Source organism: Vipera berus (assembly GCF_964194415.1).
Source record: "Vipera berus genome assembly, chromosome: 4".
NCBI classification, from domain to species: domain Eukaryota; kingdom Metazoa; phylum Chordata; class Lepidosauria; order Squamata; family Viperidae; genus Vipera; species Vipera berus.
Window position 1 is genome coordinate 36,698,342 of NC_138206.1, and position 20,679 is coordinate 36,719,020.

The window sequence follows — 20,679 nt, forward strand, 5'->3', positions numbered from 1 at the left end:
AGACTTTTTTGCCATGATTATTGAGTCTGACTTTGCTTGTTGGAGGACTCCTGAGGAGGTTGCAAATGGCAACCATTGCAAATACATGACAGTTCTCAAGTGCTCCCATTTTGTTTACCTGATCATGGGGACACTGAAATGGTGCTCATGCAGACCAGTTGCAAGTAACTTTTTTTCAGTACTTTGAAAGGTTGTTAAATAGTCATAAGTCAAGGACTACCTGTATAAATAAAAAACAAGGTTACGTGCTGATATGGAACATGTTTAACTGATCAAAGCAGGGAGATATGTTGTTAACCAGTTTCTCCCATTTCCATGTTGATAAATGGAATCATAAGGCACCTGCAATACAAATTATTCAAGATTCCTCATTACTTCAAATATACCGTACTCTGATATAGGCTCCTTAACTAACACAATGTTGATATTTCAGCAGGAGAAAACAGATGAAGGAAAGATTCAGTTGGGACATTCACACAAACCCTGCATTCATGTAATATACTGCTCAAAAAAATAAAGGGAACACAAGATAAGACATCCTACTATTAAATACAGTACATTGTGTTGTTTAAGTGTTCCCTTTATTTTTTTGAGCAGTATATGTGCAACCAGCCACTACACTGGCAAAGATCCAGAATATTTTATACATTGTGTTTATCTATTGGGGATTTAATTGCCACAGAAAAATCTATTTCAAGTTACCTATTACCTCAAGTTTTTCATGAATGGTCTTGTGAAAAACTTAGTGGGATTTTTCTTTTATTGACTACGCTGATTCACTGTGGTAAGCCATTAGTACTTTTTAAGAAGTACTAATAGCATAAGCCATGGTTTATAAACTATAATGACTCAGTTACACATTCAGCAAAGCCAAAGTTGAACATAATAATACAGAGTATTAATACAGCCACTGTAGATATTTCTCTGCCCTTAGACTTTTTGAAATTATGGTCAATACATATAAAAATTAAAAGGTTTAAGCAAGAATGAGGATAGAAACCAGATTCTCTTCAAAATAAAATTTCATAGAGAGCACTGTACTATTAACAGTATCATTTAAAGTAACCACTAGAATTTAATATAGTGGAAATAATCCAGCTTTACCACCTTATAATATTAAACATTGCAAAGACCCACAGGATCTTGCAAAAACAATCCAATTACAATAAGTTCATTAGGTATTGCTTATTTTAATAGTTTCATTCCCAGAAAGAGGCTCTTGAGACATAAATTTTGTTAGTCTGGGAAGATAATAATACAGGATTTACAAATGAGAGAAAAAAATGTTAATTTGATTTAGAAGAGGTTGGGCTCTTCCTTCAGAGAAGTTTTAGCTCAAATATCTGGATAGAAGCCAATTCCTTAAAGTTGGGAAGAAAAGCCCCAAACAATATGTATATGGAAGGGAAAATATATTGCTTTTGTTATATCTTTATGCAGACTTACATATGAAAGTGGAAACGGGAAAAGAAGAATGTTAGTCTGTCCACTAGAGTATTATACACTGAATTTGCAGTACCAATATGTATTTTGAAAGACATGCAATATGTTCATATATTCTTTAATTCTAAGAGTCACTTTTTGTTTGTTCCTTTCTTCTTTCCTTGTTCCTCTCTGCAACTACTGATATTTATGATCTGTTAAGAGATTGGGGAATTTGTGGCCCTCGGGGTATTGTTGCTAATGGCATTCTTTATTAGTGGTCACATTGCCTAAGTTGCTAGGGACTGTGGTTCAGCAGCATCTAGAATACCTTCGATGTGCTTTGGAAAAATAGAGATCAGGCATCATTTAGATTAGTACTAGGGAAATCTTCCCAACCTTTTGCCATAAAGTTATATTTGACTACAGCTTAGTACTTACAATTTATGCCTTCATTGGCTATGATGTAATAAAATATGTGAAGGACACTATATTTATTTTATTATTTATTTATTTTATTATATTTATATACCGCCCTTTCCCGAAGGACTCAGGGCGGTTTACAGGCGGTTTATATTAAGGAAGGCTGTTCCAACAAACAGAAGACCAATGTTTAGATGACTCTTACAGTATTTCAGGACCATTTTTAAAAATGTTCAATCCATATGAATTAAAATTCAAGTTTTCCAGACATGTTTATTCTATAAAGAGTGAAACTTGTTCCTCTGACCTTTCATGCAATACACCATATCATATTCTAATTGGGATCTATTGATCTCTAGCTTCTCAGACATTTTTTTATTAAGGCATGGCTTAGTTGAAAGATAATAGTTGTAGGTGAAAGTGATACATATTTACTTGTCACCTTCTAAACTACTTAATCATGAAATCACAGCTATGGTTTACAGATCATGCTAATTATGGTTTATTAAGTAAACCATCCTAAGCGGAAACCAAACCTTATTATGTGTATGAACTAAGTTCCAAAGACAACATTGGCAATCAACCCCTACAGGATTGAGCTGCTAAATAACAATACATATGTGATTGTGATTCCTCAGTGATTTCATATTAGTGTCATGCAGAATATTTTGACGGTGGGGTTTTCTATAGTTTCTCACTCAATTTGATGAAAGAATTTGCTTTCAGATTCTTTTTCAGAAGATGAAAGAATTGCAGTGAAATCCTCATGGTCAACCGTGATGTTGTTATTTTTATCTAGCATCAAATAGCCAAAGATGTGTAAAATGCCCTGTGTATAATTTTTTACTAATTTACTTATTATTCCAATTTATATAGCTGCCCATGTCATATGACTTTGGGGTGGGTGGATTTATAGGCAATTAATAATAATCTTTCTAACAATAACATTTCAAAGTAAGAGATCACATAGGAGCCCTTCTTTGTGCTTTTTCAGAGTGAGGGTATATGCTGCGAGAAAACCATATATATAAAGATGTACAACTACAGCTTAACTATAGCATGCTTAAAAACACCATCAGATTCAATTCCCAAGAATTCTGAGAAGTTTAAAAAAACAGAAACCTTTTTCACAGAGGTAGAAAGAAGAGCTCCCTAAAAACTGTATTCTTGTTTCCTCTGTTCATGGTTTTATTGTAGTTAGGTTTACTTCTTCTTCTTTTTTTTTTTAAGTGTGCTTCTGCTTTCTTCAACTTTTACATTTATCCGCTCAGAAGACATGCTTAATTTGGCAGCATTCCAATGATAAAAGTGATAAAAAATAAATATTACTTCAGTGGCTGAATTAATGTGGATTATCAACATTTTTAAATTGTGTTCCAGTTATTTGCTTCAAAGAAGCCGTTTATCACACTTTTAATCTCATCTGGTTGTTGTTTATTGTTGTTTTAAAATTTAATTGGGAGATCCATGGAATGAATTCTGGTAACAGTATTTAAGATTTTTTTTTATTTTCTATTTTTTATTTTAATTCCATTTATATCCCGCCCTTCTCCGAAGACTCAGGGCGGTTTACAAACTTAGCAGTAGCCTTCATTCTATGTATATGCCTGCTTATTAGGGCTTTCACACACCTCCCAAGCGGCATTATTACAAAGTCAGCTTAATTGCCCCCAACAATCTGGGTCCTCATTTTACCTACCTCGGAAGGATGGAAGGCTGAGTCAACCTTGAGCCTGGTGGGATGCGAACCTGCACTAATTGCAGGCAGCTGTTGTTACTTAAGGAGTCATTAGCCCACTGCTCCACCAAGGCTCAATAAAAATAAAATAAAACCTGTCTCAAAGACTTCTTTTAGATGTTAAACAAAGGTCATCTTGTGTTGGGTTTGAGGTTCCGTCTTTCACAAGCACAACTAGAATTGCCCACTCAGGAAGAACTCGAAACATCATATGGAATCAACATACCATCTTTGGTCCTGGATAGGGTTGCACTATTCCAGATGGACCCATGCATAATCTGGTGGTCTTCCTGGATTTACAACTCCTGCTTGAGGAGCAGATGACAGTTGTGGCTAGGAGGGCCTTTACTCAACTTCATGTTGTGTGCCAGTTGTTTCCTTTCCTGGATCAAGAAGTCCTTCTCTCAGTTACTCCTGGTTATTTTCTGTATGGACTATTGCAGTTTGATCTACATGGGATTACCCTTGAAGAGTATCTGGAAACTGCAATTGGTGAAGAAGGTGGTAGTGCAAGCAGTCCCAGGTGCAGCTAGGGTTGTACATGTAACACTTCTGCTATATTAACTGCCTTGGGTGGCACTTTGTTTCTAGGTCCTGTTCAAAGTCTTGATTATTACCTTTAAGGTCTTCATGGTATGGGCCCAGATTATCTGTGAAATCTTCTTATCCCAATCACATCAACCTATCCCATCTGGTCAAGGAGGGAGGGCATGTTGCAGACCCCACTGGCTAAAGAATTTTGAATGGTGGTATCCAGAAAGAAAGCCTTCTCTGCCATTGCACCTGTCCCCTGGAATACCTTATCCCCTGAGATAAGGTGCCTCCACTCTTCTGGCCTTCCAAAAAAGCACTAAGACCTGGCTCTGCCAATTGGTATGAGGCTTTAACAAGGATATGTAACTCTGGTGGTTAGAGATATGAGGTTACTCCCTCTGTCTTTGTAACCTTTTACAAAATTCAGTGTTTAACTTTGTTTTTAAGTTTTTTTAAAACTCTGTTTTTATTTATGCTTTTATACTATAGCATTTTTATTGTAAACTGCCCAGAATTACTTGAGATATTTGGTGCATAAATTTAATAAATAAATAAATAAATAAATAAACAAACAAACAAATAAATAAATAAATAAATAAATAAATAAATAGATAGATAGATAGATAAATAAATAAATAATTGAATGAATGAATGAATGAATGAATGAATGAATGAATGAATGAATGAATGAATGAATGAATGAATAAAATAGTTCCCTTATTCCCAGCCCTCATATATGATCCAGATGAACAGGATGATCAATAGTATCAAAAGCCACTAAAAGATCCAGCAGAACAAGAAGGGTCATGCTCCATCCATTCAGGTTCCATCTCAAGCACTCTGTCTGAAAACAGATTAATTCACTTCTTCTATAAAAGGCAGCCCTTTGTAGCTGCCTCCACCATTGCCTTCTCAACAATCTCCCCCCAGCGGGAGTGATTGGACACTAGGCGATGTGAGGACTAAAATTGTTCGGTCCAAGAATGTCATCTTGTTTATGAAAAAACCGTATAGCAACAGAACTCCTAGCTTGTCTCTCAAACCCTACTAGACAAACAAGGTCTCACAACCTGTCAGCTATGAATCAGTCTCCTAGAATCCTATTGCTGCATCTAAGACTTGGTAATATCCTAAATAGACAGTTTTCCCCATTCCTACCTATCTAGGTCTTGATTGTGCATGCTCATCCATGATTAAATCATAGATCAGGATGGATCACATAGATCTGGCATTCAGCTTGAGCTTCAGTTCCTGGCCCTTGATTTTTAATTAGGATATTGGAAGCCAAAGTGAATGTACATTTCCAATGCCTGGTCCTTCATACCCTCTTTGTATGTCTTCCTACACAATTTACCACAAAACCCACACCTTCTCTTCCACACTGTTCATTGTAATAAAGTCTCCAACTCAGATCTTGCCAGATTAATTCCCAATCCCCTCCCCACCTTCTATTTCAACAGTAAACTTTATTTTTCTATTCCATATTTGCCACCTAGGGAACAAACTGAAATCCTTCTTGCATCACTAATCTCACCTGGTGGCAGCTGCAGAAGTGTCCATCCCTAGATTCAGCCACCATAGCTCCAAGACCACCACCACGTCTCCTATAGCAGCAAGATTTCAATAACTGTTTCCTTTCACATAATCATACAATGTGAAACCAATTTAATTTTATTACCCTATTTATGTGCAGCCTATTTCTTGAAGAATCCAAATGAAGATGATAATTTTATAAATTGAAATTTATTCCAATAGTTTAATTCAAGTTGGCTTTATTCTTGCTTTTTAGAAATTCACTCACTTAATTGGCCTCCATATAAGCTAGAGAAGATTAAAAGATAGATAAATATTTTATGAAATAGACCATGTAAGATCTGACAAAACAGGATAATTGAGTCATATTTTAAGTATTTTCACTGGTATATTTGGTACATTCTATCACCAGTACTACATTTCATTATTTGGTTATTGAGGTGACAGCTTCTGTGATACTTAAAAAAGACAGGCAGAGAAATGTTGTGTCAAGCAGAGAGTTGTACTATATTATAAATCCTTCTGCTAGCAGACAAGGTGATGAGTAGCAGGGTAGTATGATCTGTTCAAGAAAAGTCTTGCCTACACATGTGTCATAACATAACATCACTCCTGAATGTTCTGGATTAATTCAAGAGCCATTCAAGTCAGTGATGCTACCATTCAAGACATAGCAATTTGAGTACTAGTCTGAAATGGGAAAAAAATCCTAGCAACGTATTGCTATGTTTTACAGTGTAGCTATACATTTCTATTTTGTTCAATACTGTATACTGAACAACAGAAAGCAAAATTCTCATTCTCATTCTCCTTAAGACACATAAACCATAGCAGTATGTCTACTTTTAACACTGATAAACTCTTACAGCATTAATTCAAAACTTTGAAAACTGTTACCATCATATCCTCAATAGTAATTAAAATAAGGGTATACTTTGTGGACTTGTCTAAGAGATAGTAGTAAAAAATAAAGACACTAATTATTATAAGTATCAATTGATTAGTATCAACAGTTGTCATTCTTCTGCAATCCAACAATTCCTTAAAGCATATTATTTGTTTTATCTGACAAGTCTTTGTGTTGCCTACTATAGTTGCTGAATAAAGAAGCTCTTTCAGTTCTGGCAGTTCAGCAGAAAGCACTGTCACAGGGTGACAAAAGAAGCATATATTTATGTTAGAGGCATTCAAGCCATCTGTATGCAATAAATGTGAATATTTAATTATCTTGAAAATATAATCAACTTGAATACATAATTATGACATGTTCGAGACAGAATGCACCTTGCAGAATTATGCTGCTACAATGCCAGAACAGGAATATTCTGGGCTCATCCTCATATCTCTTCATTTCAACACAAAGATGCCTCACTAACAGACATAAGATGATGTAGCATATACCTTATCCCCAGCACATAGCAAGACCAGCTCACTTCAGTTTTTTTCTAATCTGATGTAGCAATTCTTTCCCAAGAAAAAGCTTGTCCAATGTTAGGATTGCTACTTGGTTCTGCCAGATCTGCTCCCCCTCTGGCTCTTGATGATTTCATCCCACGACCATTTTCACTTGGATAGCAGGAATAAACAGGCACTGAAATTTGTCTACATAATAACTGATGTAGTGGTGGGATTCAAATATGAGAACAACCGGTTCTCTGTGTAGATGCCGGTTCCGGAAGTCCATTCTGGGCCTGGGCAACAAAAAATTAGCTACCGATTCTGCCAAACTGGTGTGAACCAGTTGAATCCGATCATTGAACTGATAGGAAGAAAAGAGAAGTAGCTATTCCCACATGAAATAATAATTGAGGAATTGGGAAGATGCATATTTATTCTCAAGTAAAACCTTTTCATTTGGAATTATAAAACGTATTTAGAATTGTTTCCTCAGAAAAAGCGGCAACATTTTCCTTTGAATAGATAGCTAGAGTTTCTTCTTCCTATATAACTTATATATTATTTCTCCTTGCCCTTCCCCCTCCTCCCCCAAAAATATCATGCAGGAAAATGCATTTTGGAGAAGAGATTAAAGAAGTAATCCAATGGCTGAACATCTCTTAATCTTTTCCCCCCTGTACATTCCAATACATTCTGTTAAAAATGCTGATAGTAGGAAGTAATCTGTATGAGCTATAAAATCACAGTTCCCATCTGACTTCTTTGAAATGCAATAATTTGCAAATTCTGTCCCATTTTTGAAGCTGGCAGTTTCCTTTGATAAAATCTAACTGGGAGAAAAGGAAAGGTGGTGTTCCCCATATCTTCCTTTAGCCTACCAGCATCTGTGAAGGGACAGCATAACTCTTGAAATCATATTTATTGTTCCTTCTAAGATCCCTTGTGTGGTGCACCAGTGCTGGCTGAAGTGTAAAGACTTCAGATACAGCTTAACTAGATGCAATCTTCTGGATGCTGCCCAAGTATGTTGGTAGGGGAGATAAATATGACACCAGAGAATCATACTTCTCAATGCCCTATCCATTTTGTGGCATGCCAGCTGTCAACATGGGGCATGGGATGGGTGAGCAACCTATTAAGGTTTTGTTTTGTATATTTCTTTGTTTACTTAAGGACTATTTCACCTGCTAGAAATAAAGCCAACCCAATATAAGGAATACTTGAGTAATACATCTGTTAACTTCTAAAAAAGGTAAAGGTTCCCCCGCACATGAGTGCTAGTCGTTTCCGACTCTAGGGGCCGGTGCTCATCTCCGTTTCAAAGCCGAAGAGCCAGCGCTTGTCCGAGGACATCTCCGTGGTCATGTGGCCGGCATGACTAGACGCCAAAGGCGCACGGAACGCTGTTACCTTCCCACCGCAGTGGTCCCTATTTTTCTACTTGCATTTTTACGTGCTTTCGAACTGCTAGGTTGGCAGAAGCTGGGACGAGTAACAGGCGCTCACTCTGCTACGCGGCACTCGGGATTCGACCCGCCAAACTGCCGACCTTCTGATCAACAAGCTCAGCGTCCTGTGGTTAACTTCTACTTGTATGTTTTTAGCAGTCAGCCTTAAAAACCATTTCATTTCCATGCAAATTCAAAAAAAAAAGAGATAATTTGGAGTTATTGGCTCAGTAACCAAGCACACAATTTGTATGCCAGAGGACCAAAGGCCTGGGAATTACTCTCTTCTGTATTCTGTCAGTCACTAAAGGCAATATAAATGGTCTGCCTTGGTTAAAGACACCTTTTTATCTTTCTACGTTTCCTAATGTAATATATTATATATAATGGAAATGGTACCTTTCAAAATAATAATAATAATAATGCAATCTGCCATTATCATTTGATTCCTTTTTTGGGTATCTTCTTGAAGCAATATGTCATATTCCACCTGTCAGTCAAGACTTGTTAGTTATAAATAGCTCTCAGAGAAAATACTGTAATGTTATGGTTGATATGAGCAGGTGCTAAAATTACATGCATCTGGGAAAATCTGTGCAAGTGAAATTTCCTCAAATCCCGAGAGAGAGAGAGAGAGAGAGAGAGAGAGAGAGAGAGAGAAGATTAAGTAACCATGGTTGTCTGTGATCAGTTTCCATTGTGAATTATGGAGGCCAATTAAGTGAGTGAATTTCTAAAAAGCTAGTTTTAGAGTAAGGTTAAAGAGGATACAATAGGAAATGACAGACTATCTTGGAGAGAAATGACCTTATTCAACTCCAGGACATTTTTTAAAAGAACAAACACTGTTCAGGTTCTGTGCTGAAGTTTTATCATTATTCTTCATTTCTTAAAATTTTTTAATACCATCCAATAGCCAAAAGTCTTTGTAAGTTTTCACTAAAAGATCAATTTGACTAACAATGAAATAAAAATTGAAATAATTACACCATATAAACTACACAGTAGCAGGGTAGTCATTCAAATTTTCAAATAACATGAATTAAAATGCAATTATAAACCAGTTTATTATTATTAGATTTTTTATTTATTATTATTAGATTTATATACCGCCCTTTCCTGAAGGACTCAGGACGGTTTACAGGGCATTTTAAAATCATATCAATATAAGTACAAAGTTAAAAGAGAATTAAAATATTAAATTATCCCTGAAAATAAAACCCCATCACAGTATAGTGCCCAATTCTGTTATGTCAGTTCATGTGGATACTATGGGTAATGCCATAAAAACTGCTGAGAGTCCAGGAGAATCAATAAGGCTGCAAATCTCCTTTTGCCTGTATAAGTCATCCCATGGGTCAGCAAAGGCAATTTTTGTTCCATAGTTAGGCCTGAAATCAGATTGAAATGGATTTAGAAAATCAGTTCCATCCAAGAGAACATAATCAGTCACCACACTCTGTCCTGAAAGATTGGATATAAAAAATCCCAAACTCCATAGCTGGGAACATCCTTTCTCAAAAATCTATCATCTACTCATAAATGCATGCAAACCTTTGAATTCCCTACTCTTGATCAGGTAGGAAATTACAGAAACTCAATGGAGAATAGAGAGGGAGCTACAAAATGCTAATGACTAGTCCAGATGTTTTAGCCATGATATGCTGCCCGTTAGGAAGGACATTGACAAACTAGAGTATCCAAGATAAAGCAATTAAGGTGATAAGGGATGTGGATGAACTCAAATGCACACATACATATCACAATGTTGGAGGCATTGTGCAGTATGATTCTTATGCTGGAAAGAGAAATTTGTGGGGTAGAATGATAGCTATCTTCCAAGCACCTGAGCAGATTTCATATCAGACTGGTTTTGTGCTGTTCCAGAAGAAAAAACAAGAATCAGTAGGTTTAAATTACAATAAACTAAATTTCAACATCAGGATGAATGTACTGTTGGTAAGAACTGTTTGAAAGTGGAGTAGACTGCCTCAGAAAGTAGTGGACTCTTTTCTGAAAGTATTTAAACAGCATGTAGGTGGCTATCTATCAGAAATGGTATTATAGCAGAATCCTGCACTGGGCAGAATATTGGAATACATGGTCTCCATGGATTCTTTTTTTTTTTAATCCCATTTATATCCCGCCCTTCTCTGAAGACTCAGGGCGGCTCACAATCTAAAGCACAAATCAATGTGCTTAGCAATAGCCTTCATTCTATGTATATGCCTGCTTATTAGGGCTTTCTCCCCCCCCAGTGGCATTATTACAAAGTCAGCTTATTGCCCCCAACAATCTGGGTCCTCATTTTACCTACCTCGGAAGGATGGAAGGCTGAGTCAACCTTGAGCCTGGTGGGACTCGAACCTGCACTAATTGCAGGCAGCTGGTGTTACTTAAGGAGGCATTAGCCCACTGCTCCACCAAGGCTCTTTTAACTTTCAAATTCCATCATGTGTGATTATAGAAGGCTGAGTATTAAGCTATTTCATAGTTACTTCTGAAAAAACACTGCTACTACAGATTACTAGATGTGCAGCTCAGACAAGCACAGTATCAATGGTAGCATCATTGAGATATTATAAATGTATTTCTTTTATAAAGCCAACAACAACTCCAATACTTTGGGATGAGCAAACAAAAGGTTTTATCTCAGATCATATTTTATTGCTTTTTTTGTGATAAATGGATGTGGCAGAAGTGTATTTATTATCTATTATCTAAAAGATTTATATAGCCACCCATTTTATGTATCATAACTCTGGATACTTTAAACAATAACAAAATTAAAAGTATGAAACAAATATAAAGTTCCCAACAACCTTGTGTAAAACAACATATTCCTCACACCCAACAGTCATCTTTTCTGGGGGGCAGGGTTCAGTCACACTCTACCCCAATGTTTGTGGAAAAGCAAAGACTTCAGGGCTTCTTAGAAGGTGATGAGAATATGTAACAGAATGGGGCCACAGAAATACCTTTCTTTCACATAAGGAAAATGAAGACCTGGCTCTTTGAGCTTTCCGGCCCAGGCTGAGAGTTTTTAATTGGGGTTTTATATTTTTCAGGGATCAAATTTAATTATTTTTAATTGCTTTTAACTTTTGTATTTTATTGACGTTTTTAAATACCTTGTAAACCGTCCTGAGTCCTACGGGAAAAGGGCAGTATATAAATTCAATAAACTTAAACTTAACTTAAAATTCAGTTGTCTGTAGTCTTGATCAAAGATTAAAAGCAATATAGAATTCAACTCTCTTATTTGGATTTCTCCCAACATAATTTGAAATAATTGTTATTAACTAAGATACTTAATTGGAATTGAGGAGTAACTGACACAAACTGAATCACCTGTTCTACCTAGGATCAATAAGATGTAGCCTCCCTATTCACTTAGGGTTTTTATGCCCTGGGAGTCAAAATATTAATATAGATATCTCACCTTGAGGTATCTCAGTTTGACGGCTAGTCAGAATGTTAGTTAGATGAATAATCAGCACTTTAGCTTAAATCTGTAAATGGATCAGTAGCTAATAATAATTAGACAACAAATACAGAAATGAAAAATTACAATAGATATTTTATTTCTAAACTAAATGAAGAACACTGACACTTACATAAAAAAGGCAAAGCATACATATTACTCAGCTAAGACATATTTGTTTTTTAAGAGCCAGATATTTTCAGCAGTCAGTAGCAGTGTACAAATTATTAGCAATCATGCAAAAATAATTCTTGAAGAAGAGGATATTTAAAAACAGCACTAATGTGTTTATTTTAAGAAATCCGTATACATGGAAGATTTCTAAAAAAAACACCATTATTTGACTACCAACGCTTTGAAACATTTCTGGATAGTGAGTGTTTCCTTTGAGCAAAACAAAGTTTGTTTCTATGTTCTGAGTAACAGCTGTTGAATTCTAATGAAAGTTTTCTTTTACCCTTGATTACAAATAATTAACAAACAACACACGTGGCATATTGTAGATGTGGCTGCTGATCATTTTGATAATTTGAGTCAGATTGTTTAAGCACAACCAGATCATTTCCAAAGTTGAATGTATACCAGAAATTCGGTAAAGCATTTACAATGTTGCAAAATAAAGCACAGCATGGTGCCCTAAATAATTTTCCTAATTAGTTCAAAAACATGTAAGAGGTATCTCATTTGTAAGTTTCCATTAAAATAACACAAAATTGTAATTAGAGAAAAATTATTAGGGATTCTTCAATTATTATCCCTTTCATAGAACATTGGACATAGCCCTAAGGAGAATGTAATGATATAATCAAATATTGTATTCAACCATGTTTCCAAATTAAGAATGTTCGAGGATATAAGTCTACTATACCTATATAATGAAGTCAGACTATACCTGTGGGCAGGACTGCTTCAATCATGATTTATAATTGAGAAGATTATTTTCAGCCACAACATAATTGCTAATAGGAAAACCAAACTGTATTTTTTCTATAATTTGGGACATATTCCACCGTCAAGAAATATCAATAAGTAACCTTCGGATATTCTCTTTACCTCCCCCACTTTACCAGAATCTTGTGATCCTAGTAACAGTGTTACTGTCACGACGTCCTCAGCGAAGAATCACAAACACACCAAAGGTACGGGTGACAAGGTTTATTCTTCAAATCTCACAAAACAAACCGTGGTAAAGTCAGCGTTGAGGCATCCAGCCTCAACGCTCTTTTATCATGCAGTTACACCTTAACCCCACCCCTTCAGAGCAAACCGGCATCCACCCACCTCCCCATAAAAGCCCCACCCATCACCCTGCATAGCCACCACCCACCGCGTGCGTTGCTGCGGCCCGCCGGGCCTTTCCTCAGGTACGTTCTGTCCTTCCGCCTCCATACGCCCCCCCTGTCCATCCCGGTATTGCAACTGTGTAATCCCCCCTGGGCCCACCCGAATGCCCAGCCGGAGAGAGAGGCACCGTGGCTGCCTGCGGCAGGTCAGTCCTTCCGGCCGCTTCTCCATCGTTCCTTACTCATCCCAGCTCTGGCCGTGTTTGCGTTCTCGCAGGGTGCTCTGCTGGTGATGTGCCCGCCGGCCGGTAGGTGGACGGCTGGCGCTGTCCCCAGAGGCCGGGTGCAGGCGCAGCCCGTGGCTCCAGATCCAGCCACCGGGGCACCGGGAGTTCGGCCAGTGCAGGCATGCCCACCAGCTGACTGACGGGCGCCCGGAGTCGTCCTCGCCGGTAAGGTGTGAGCGCGTCCGTCGGCCGCCCGGTTGTGTGCGTGTCAGTCAGCTGCCTGGCAGGGACCTGGTGCCGCTCACGTCGGTCAGGTGAGGCTGCGCCCACCAGCTGATTGGCGGGAGCCCGACGCCACTTCTTCCGGCTAGGGGTGGGTGCGGCTGGCGGCCCCAATGCCGGCTGCTCCGGTGCTGCGTGGCTGCCGGGCCCCGGCGTGGCCAGCATGGGCGTCTGCTGGCTGGTAGCAGGCTGCTGCGGCCCGGGAAAGCAGGTGAGTATAGGAGACGGCGGTCTGTTGGGGGAGGGTGGAACCACTCCCCCGTGTCGGCGTGGAGAGCGGCGGAGGCGGTGTCAGGGCCCGGGTGGTTGGCAAGCCGGCAGGGCTTGACAGTTACTTTTTTAAAATATATCCCAATGCAATAAGCAGGAATGAAGAATAAATATACTGCAAGTTGGAACTTAGCTAGGTATCATGATGAAATTTATTTTCTGGTAGATCAAGTGGAATTTATAGAACACACTTAGGAAAGGAAAGAAATTTAGTACAAGTACAAGCTCCAATAACTATAATTCTGGACTCATTAGTTCACCAGCTTCACTAAATATATATATACATGAGGACTAAGAATAAGAATAATTCCCACTTCAAGCAAATTAACTACCTTTCATAATTCTCAACTGGCCATTCCTATCAAGACTCCTTCTGTCATTGCTGTCATTGTGATCATGGTGTGGCTATCTCACTGTTTTTATTTTTTTATTTTACATTCAAACAAGCCACAGTGAAAATATATCTAAACATTGTCTTGTCAAAGTATTACTATTATTATTATGGTATAATGCTGCCACATGGGTTGTTTGCTGTAGGCCAGGGGTCTCCAACCCCTGTTCCATCGACTGGTACTGGGCCGCAGCATGCCAGCAACCAGGTGGCACAAACAAGCAAAGCCCCATCCACGGGAGGCAGACAGCACGCAAAACCATGCCCCCTCCAGTCTGCGGAAAAACCTCTCTCCACGTAACCAGTCCCTGGGGCCCAAAAGGTTGGGGACCTCTGCTGTAGACAATCTTTTCCTCATGTGGCATTTTTACTCCAGAAGAGGATCATGATAAGTTTCAATATTCATTTTGTATTGCACTATAAAATGTATTTGTATTTGTAAAGGTATTAAATTTATATGTTGCTACCTCCTTTAGATGGATGGTGACCTATCCATGAAATTAAATAGTCCACAGCATAATAGAATTATATCTTGCTAAAATATTCATGGTAAAAGGCAGCTATAAAATATCCATAATATTTAAGAACTTTCTAATCAAGCAATCATAAGTATAAGCCATTAGCTATAACAATCATGTAATAAAACCACAATTTACCATTAATACCAGCAACATTACATTCAGCCACCAAAGGCTCTCTAAAATAATTAGGCCATTAACATTATCTGGAAGGCAGCCATATTGAAGATGAATCTGATTTCCAAGCTGCATTGAGAAAATAAAGGAGACTTTGGTCAGTCTGTGTAGAATACATTTTTAATGAACGTCTTAGAGAGTTAACGTATTTTACTGTAAGACTAAAATGACCAAGAGTTTACACATTAAAACAACTGCCACCGACTGATTATTACAGCTTGTAATATTGTTTAACTTTCTGAAAGCTTAGCTTATTGAATATTTATATCTAGTTTATGTTTTGTACTTCTTCTACTTCTTTTACCACTTAATAGCATATGATATATTTAATAATTACCTATCATCAATCTGCACATCACTGACCAAAATTATAAAGTTACCCCACTTAATAAGAATAAATCACAGTATGAGTAAATAGGACCAAGGACTACTTGAATAAAGAAGGTAGAACAGCACTAATTAGAATAGCACTGAAATAACATTAATCACAAGTACTTCTCAATAAATGCAATGAGAACCAAATAAATAATTGTGGTTTAACTATTACTGCTCATCATATCTCTCTTTGATAGTGCTGTTCCATGTGCTGCTTCATCTGTTTATACTTGGTTGAGTAATTAAGAGAACAGTGTCTCTCTTCACTTGGGTCAATGCTATTAAGGGAAAGATGCTGAAATCCATTAACCTTATTTAAAATTTAATTGCCTCCCAGCCATTATTTGAAAACATTTCTTCCCAGAAGCAATTAATTATATATTCATCCATTCATTTTTAAGTATTTACATTATTATATTCTTTTTTTAAAAAAAATACTACAATAAGAAATAGCAGGTGTATGAAAAAGGTAGTTTCCTAGCCTTTTGCAATGAGTTAAACGTTTTAAATAATTCTGGTTCAGTATGGATAGAAGTAAAAAAAACACCCATCTACTTCTTTCATTTTGTAGTTAAAAGGCAATTTTTTCTGAAATTTTCAGAAAGAGGTCAGAATTCATACTTTCTGTATGGTGGAAACATTCCTTCATATAGGAACTGCTGGGAGCAATTCTCAGGTTGTAGTAGAAAGCACTCTGCTCTTAATTTTTCCCTTTCTAATTAACAATAATGTTAGTTTCTCCTTCTTTTTAGCTTATCTCCAATCTTTTAAATTTCAACTCCATTTTTATAAGCTCTTCTTCCTTATTCAGTTCTAATTGTCTTAAATTTATTTGAACTTGAATTACCAATTTTGTTAGAAGTTCAGAAGGTTCCTTGGTGGTAACTGGGGGACATACACAGTAAAAAGGTAAAGGTAAAGGTAAAGGTTCCCCCGCACATGCGTGCTAGTCGTTTCCAACTCTAGGGGCCGGTGCTCATCTCCGTTTCAAAGCCGAAGAGCCAGCGCTTGTCCAAGGACGTCTCCGTGGTCATGTGGCCGGCATGACTAGACGCCAAAGGCGCATGGAACGCTGTTACCTTCCCACCGTGGTGGTCCCTATTTTTCTACTTGCATTTTTATGTGCTTTCGAACTGCTAGGTTGGCAGAAGCTGGGACGAGTAACAGGCGCTCACTCTGTTATGCGGCACTCGGGATTCGACCCGCCAAACTGCCAACCTTCTGATCGACAAGCTCAGCGTCCTAACCCACTGAGCCACCGCGTCCCTGACATACACAGTAGTGGGAGTCAAATACCTGAACTACCGGTTCTATTATGTGATGCAGGCCAGGGCCTCCGATGCCTAGAACAGACTTCTGGAAGTGGCATCAATGCACTTCTGGTGGGCCGTTCTAGGCCTGGGAGGCTTTGAGGCCTTAGCCTGGACTTTCAGAAGCCAGCCGGTTCTCCAAATTCAGGTAAATTTAGCTACCGGTTCTCTTGAACCAGTGCAAACTGGCTGAATCCCACCACTGGACATACAGGATACTTTGGTTAGATGCCTCTGCTTAAGATACAACAACCTTGGAATTTGATAGGTTGTCCCTTGATATTTTCCACTGTTCAGCACAGAGAAATGTTCTGCACCCTAACATTATCCAAGCTATCCTGAGGATGAAAATAAAATTAATTCTGTCTGTGAAAGTCTTCTTATATTTTCTGCTGAAAAGAATTTAGAAAACAAGAAGTGAAAGAAATTAAAATGTAACTGACTACTGTTTCAGCTGAGATATGCCAGGTTGAAAATAATAATGTTAATAAAGTTGAAAACAATAAAGTTGAAAACAATAATGTCAATAAAGTTGAAAGAATAGGAAAAGAGAGAAAATTACTTTGGGCTGCCTTCTGGTGGCCAGAACTCTACTTCTATCAATATAGCTAAATGTAAGGACTAAAAAATTGGAAGTAGCTGAAGTTCTCTCTGTTAAATAGTGGGTTCTTTCGTGCAGGAATGAAGACACGAAGCTGAGTACAGGATAACTCATTGTTTATTTCATGCTGGAACTGTACTGGGGACATGTCTGCAACTAGCCGCAATATATAGTCTAGCCCCTAGGCAGCAGCCAATAGGTTTTAATCAACCATTGCCGCCTGGAGATAGCCAATTGCAGCACAGGAGACTTAAAGTCTGGGTTGCTGGGGAGCCGTTAGCTGCTCTAGCAACCCACGTCGTGTTTCACAAAAGCCCAGTACATAACACTCTCCTTAATCAACGAAGTCAATTTAGCCATTTCTGTAAACTCAGTCATCTTCACAATCCATTCATCCATTATCACTGTTTCAGTAGTCTTCCATCTTTGTACATACCTCACTACCTTGTTACCATACATAAAACCAATTGTCCACAAACATTTTCTTACTTGAGCATCCTTAAGTTTTAATAAGAATAGTTCCAGTTTCATCTGAATGTTAATTTTTAAAATTCTCTGCATCACGATATGTATTTCTCTTCAATATCTTCTTGCCTTTTTCCAAATCCATCATGCATGATAAAATGTCCCTTCATGTATTTCATATTCCCAGCAGTGATTAGAAGTACCTTCATAAATCTTAAATATTTCTTCATATCCTACAGCCTTTTAAAAGAAACTTTAGAAATCCCCACTGAACTCAAGAATGAAGGAAGTGATCAAAATATTTCTAGTGACATCATGAGTCTTAGCCCATGCAAGAATTCTTCCTAACACTTGTTTGTCAGAAGAGGTTTTCTGCAGGCTTAATTCATCAACATCATCCCTTATAAATTGTTTCAAATATACACATTTATCTCTCTGTGCTTGTGTGTAATCTCCAAACATATATACATGCTCTTTAGGTTAATGATGCACTTAAATTCAAATGTAATATGGATCTTAGGTCCTGGAATTAATGAGAGAAAATTGAGCAGCCATTTATCATCCCATGCTTCTATATACATTCCTATGTCATTTACAACTGAAATCCTATTCAGATGACAGTTAATGGACACATTCATAATATATAATGCATTTTAATAAACATACTGTTAAGATAAAATGTAAGATTATTGAATCTCATCCATTTTTGCATTGGATTGAATTAGTGGTTTTAAACTATGCTTCATGTATTATAAATTTCTCTTTTGCATTAAATAATTCAAGGGTAAAAAAAAACAGAAAATGCATTATAACATTTAATGGGACGCGGTGGCTCAGTGGGTTAGGATGCTGAGCTTGTCGATCAGAAGATCAGCAGTTTGGCGGGTCGAATCCCGAGTGCCGCGTAGCAGAGTGAGCGCCTGTTACTCGTCCCAGCTTCTGCCAACCTAGCAGTTCAAAAGCACGTAAAAATGCAAGTAGAAAAATAGGGACCACTACGGTGGGAAGGTAACAGAGTTCTGTGCGCCTTTGGTGTCTAGTCATGCTGGCCACATGACCACGGAGACATCCTCAGACAAATGCTGGCTCTTTGGCTTTGAAACAGAGATGAGCACCGGCCCCTAGAGTTGGAAACGACTAGCACGCATGTGTTGTGATTCAGGGTCAGCCTGTGGGTTCGGCAGTTGGGTCGGACGACTCAGAGGAGGGGGAGGGGGGTGTTGAAGAGCTTGCTGAGGGGATTGGACAGCTTGATGAGAGCCCCCAGCCAGGCCCCTCTCATCTGGTCACGATGCAGACCCAGCTGTGTGAGCCTGACAGCGTGGATGAAGATGACCCACAGCTGGCCCTGTTCAAGGACGCCCGACGCAGGAGGCAGTCAGTCAGGAGTAAACAGAGGAAGGCAATGGGGCACCTCGGAAGGAGGCACAGAGAGCCCACGCCCTGAACTGTATTTAAGGGGAATGTGTGGGAGGGCTGGTTTGCTGAAGGCAACCGCTTGGATTGTTCCTGCTTCTTAGCTCGTGTTTTATGGTTGGTGTCTTGTCTTGCTCTGTTTTATGTGAATACATTTGGCAGGCTTTATTCCAGCCTCTTGCCGTTTGTAAAGGGGTTGTCCCTGCTTTTGCTGCAGGGCCAGTAGCAGGCTGGTACAGAACAGCATGTGCGGGGGAACCTTTACCTTTACCTTTAATCCTAAAAAGAATTGTCTGTCTAATAGTAGCTTTTTGGAATAGGAAAGATAGGAAAGATAGGAAAGGAATAGGAAAGATAGAAGGAAATACATGGGTAGTTGAAGTTATAAGTTTTTGAAATGTAGAACCATGTGAGCAGAAGAGATGGTATCTTTTGCATTTGGTTTGTGAATCAGCACATAGTTTGTGCCTCTTTCATTATGAATTACTGAAGTGAACTACTGAATTACTTAGATGTTGCAGCATGATCGAATCTAATTCTCAGCTGTGGATCACAGTGAGCTAACAAACCAAAACTTGGGCAAAAAAGTATTTACACAGACAAAGAAGATAATAACAAACACTTCATCTGAATTCATGAGAACTTTTCAATGCTTTTATTGCTTAAGAAATAATGCATATTAGTTATTTAATACCAGAATACAAAATCTCAATGTAACACTTCGCTATTATAATTTAACATGCATGAATCCCATAAACTCCGAAGGACGGAGGTTAAATGTACTAATAAGAATGTATTTACTACCTGGATTAAATCGATATGAATATATAGGAAATATTGCTATTCCTTATTTACCAGGATATAGGATTGTATTTTGATTGTCAGAGATATACCTTTTTATCTAATAATATTCTGTTTCATTTATGTTTTTTTAATTGTTATTTAGAATAATTAAAATAATATATGGATGGATTGTTAGTTCATCTTTTCTCCATCTTTAAGGTATTAATTCTTTGCATCTTATTTATTCAAATCTATGAGTTTTTTTTAAAGTTCTTATCAAATTTTAATGAAATTCCCCAACACAATAAATCAATCCCCTCTTCTCTATGACAGCTCTTCAAGTACGGGAAGACAGTTATCCTGTCTCCCGTCATTCTTCTTTTTGATAGGCTAGACATATCTAGCTCTCTTAACTGTGCATCATACGATGTAGCCTCCACAACCTTTATTGTGTTTGTTGTTCTTCTCTGTATAATTTCCAGGGTCTCAACATCTTTTCTGTATCATGGTGATCAGAACTGGACACAGTATTCCAAGTGTGGTCTTACCAATGTGGTATTAAGTGGTACTATCACTTCTCGTGATCTTTATGCTATCCCTC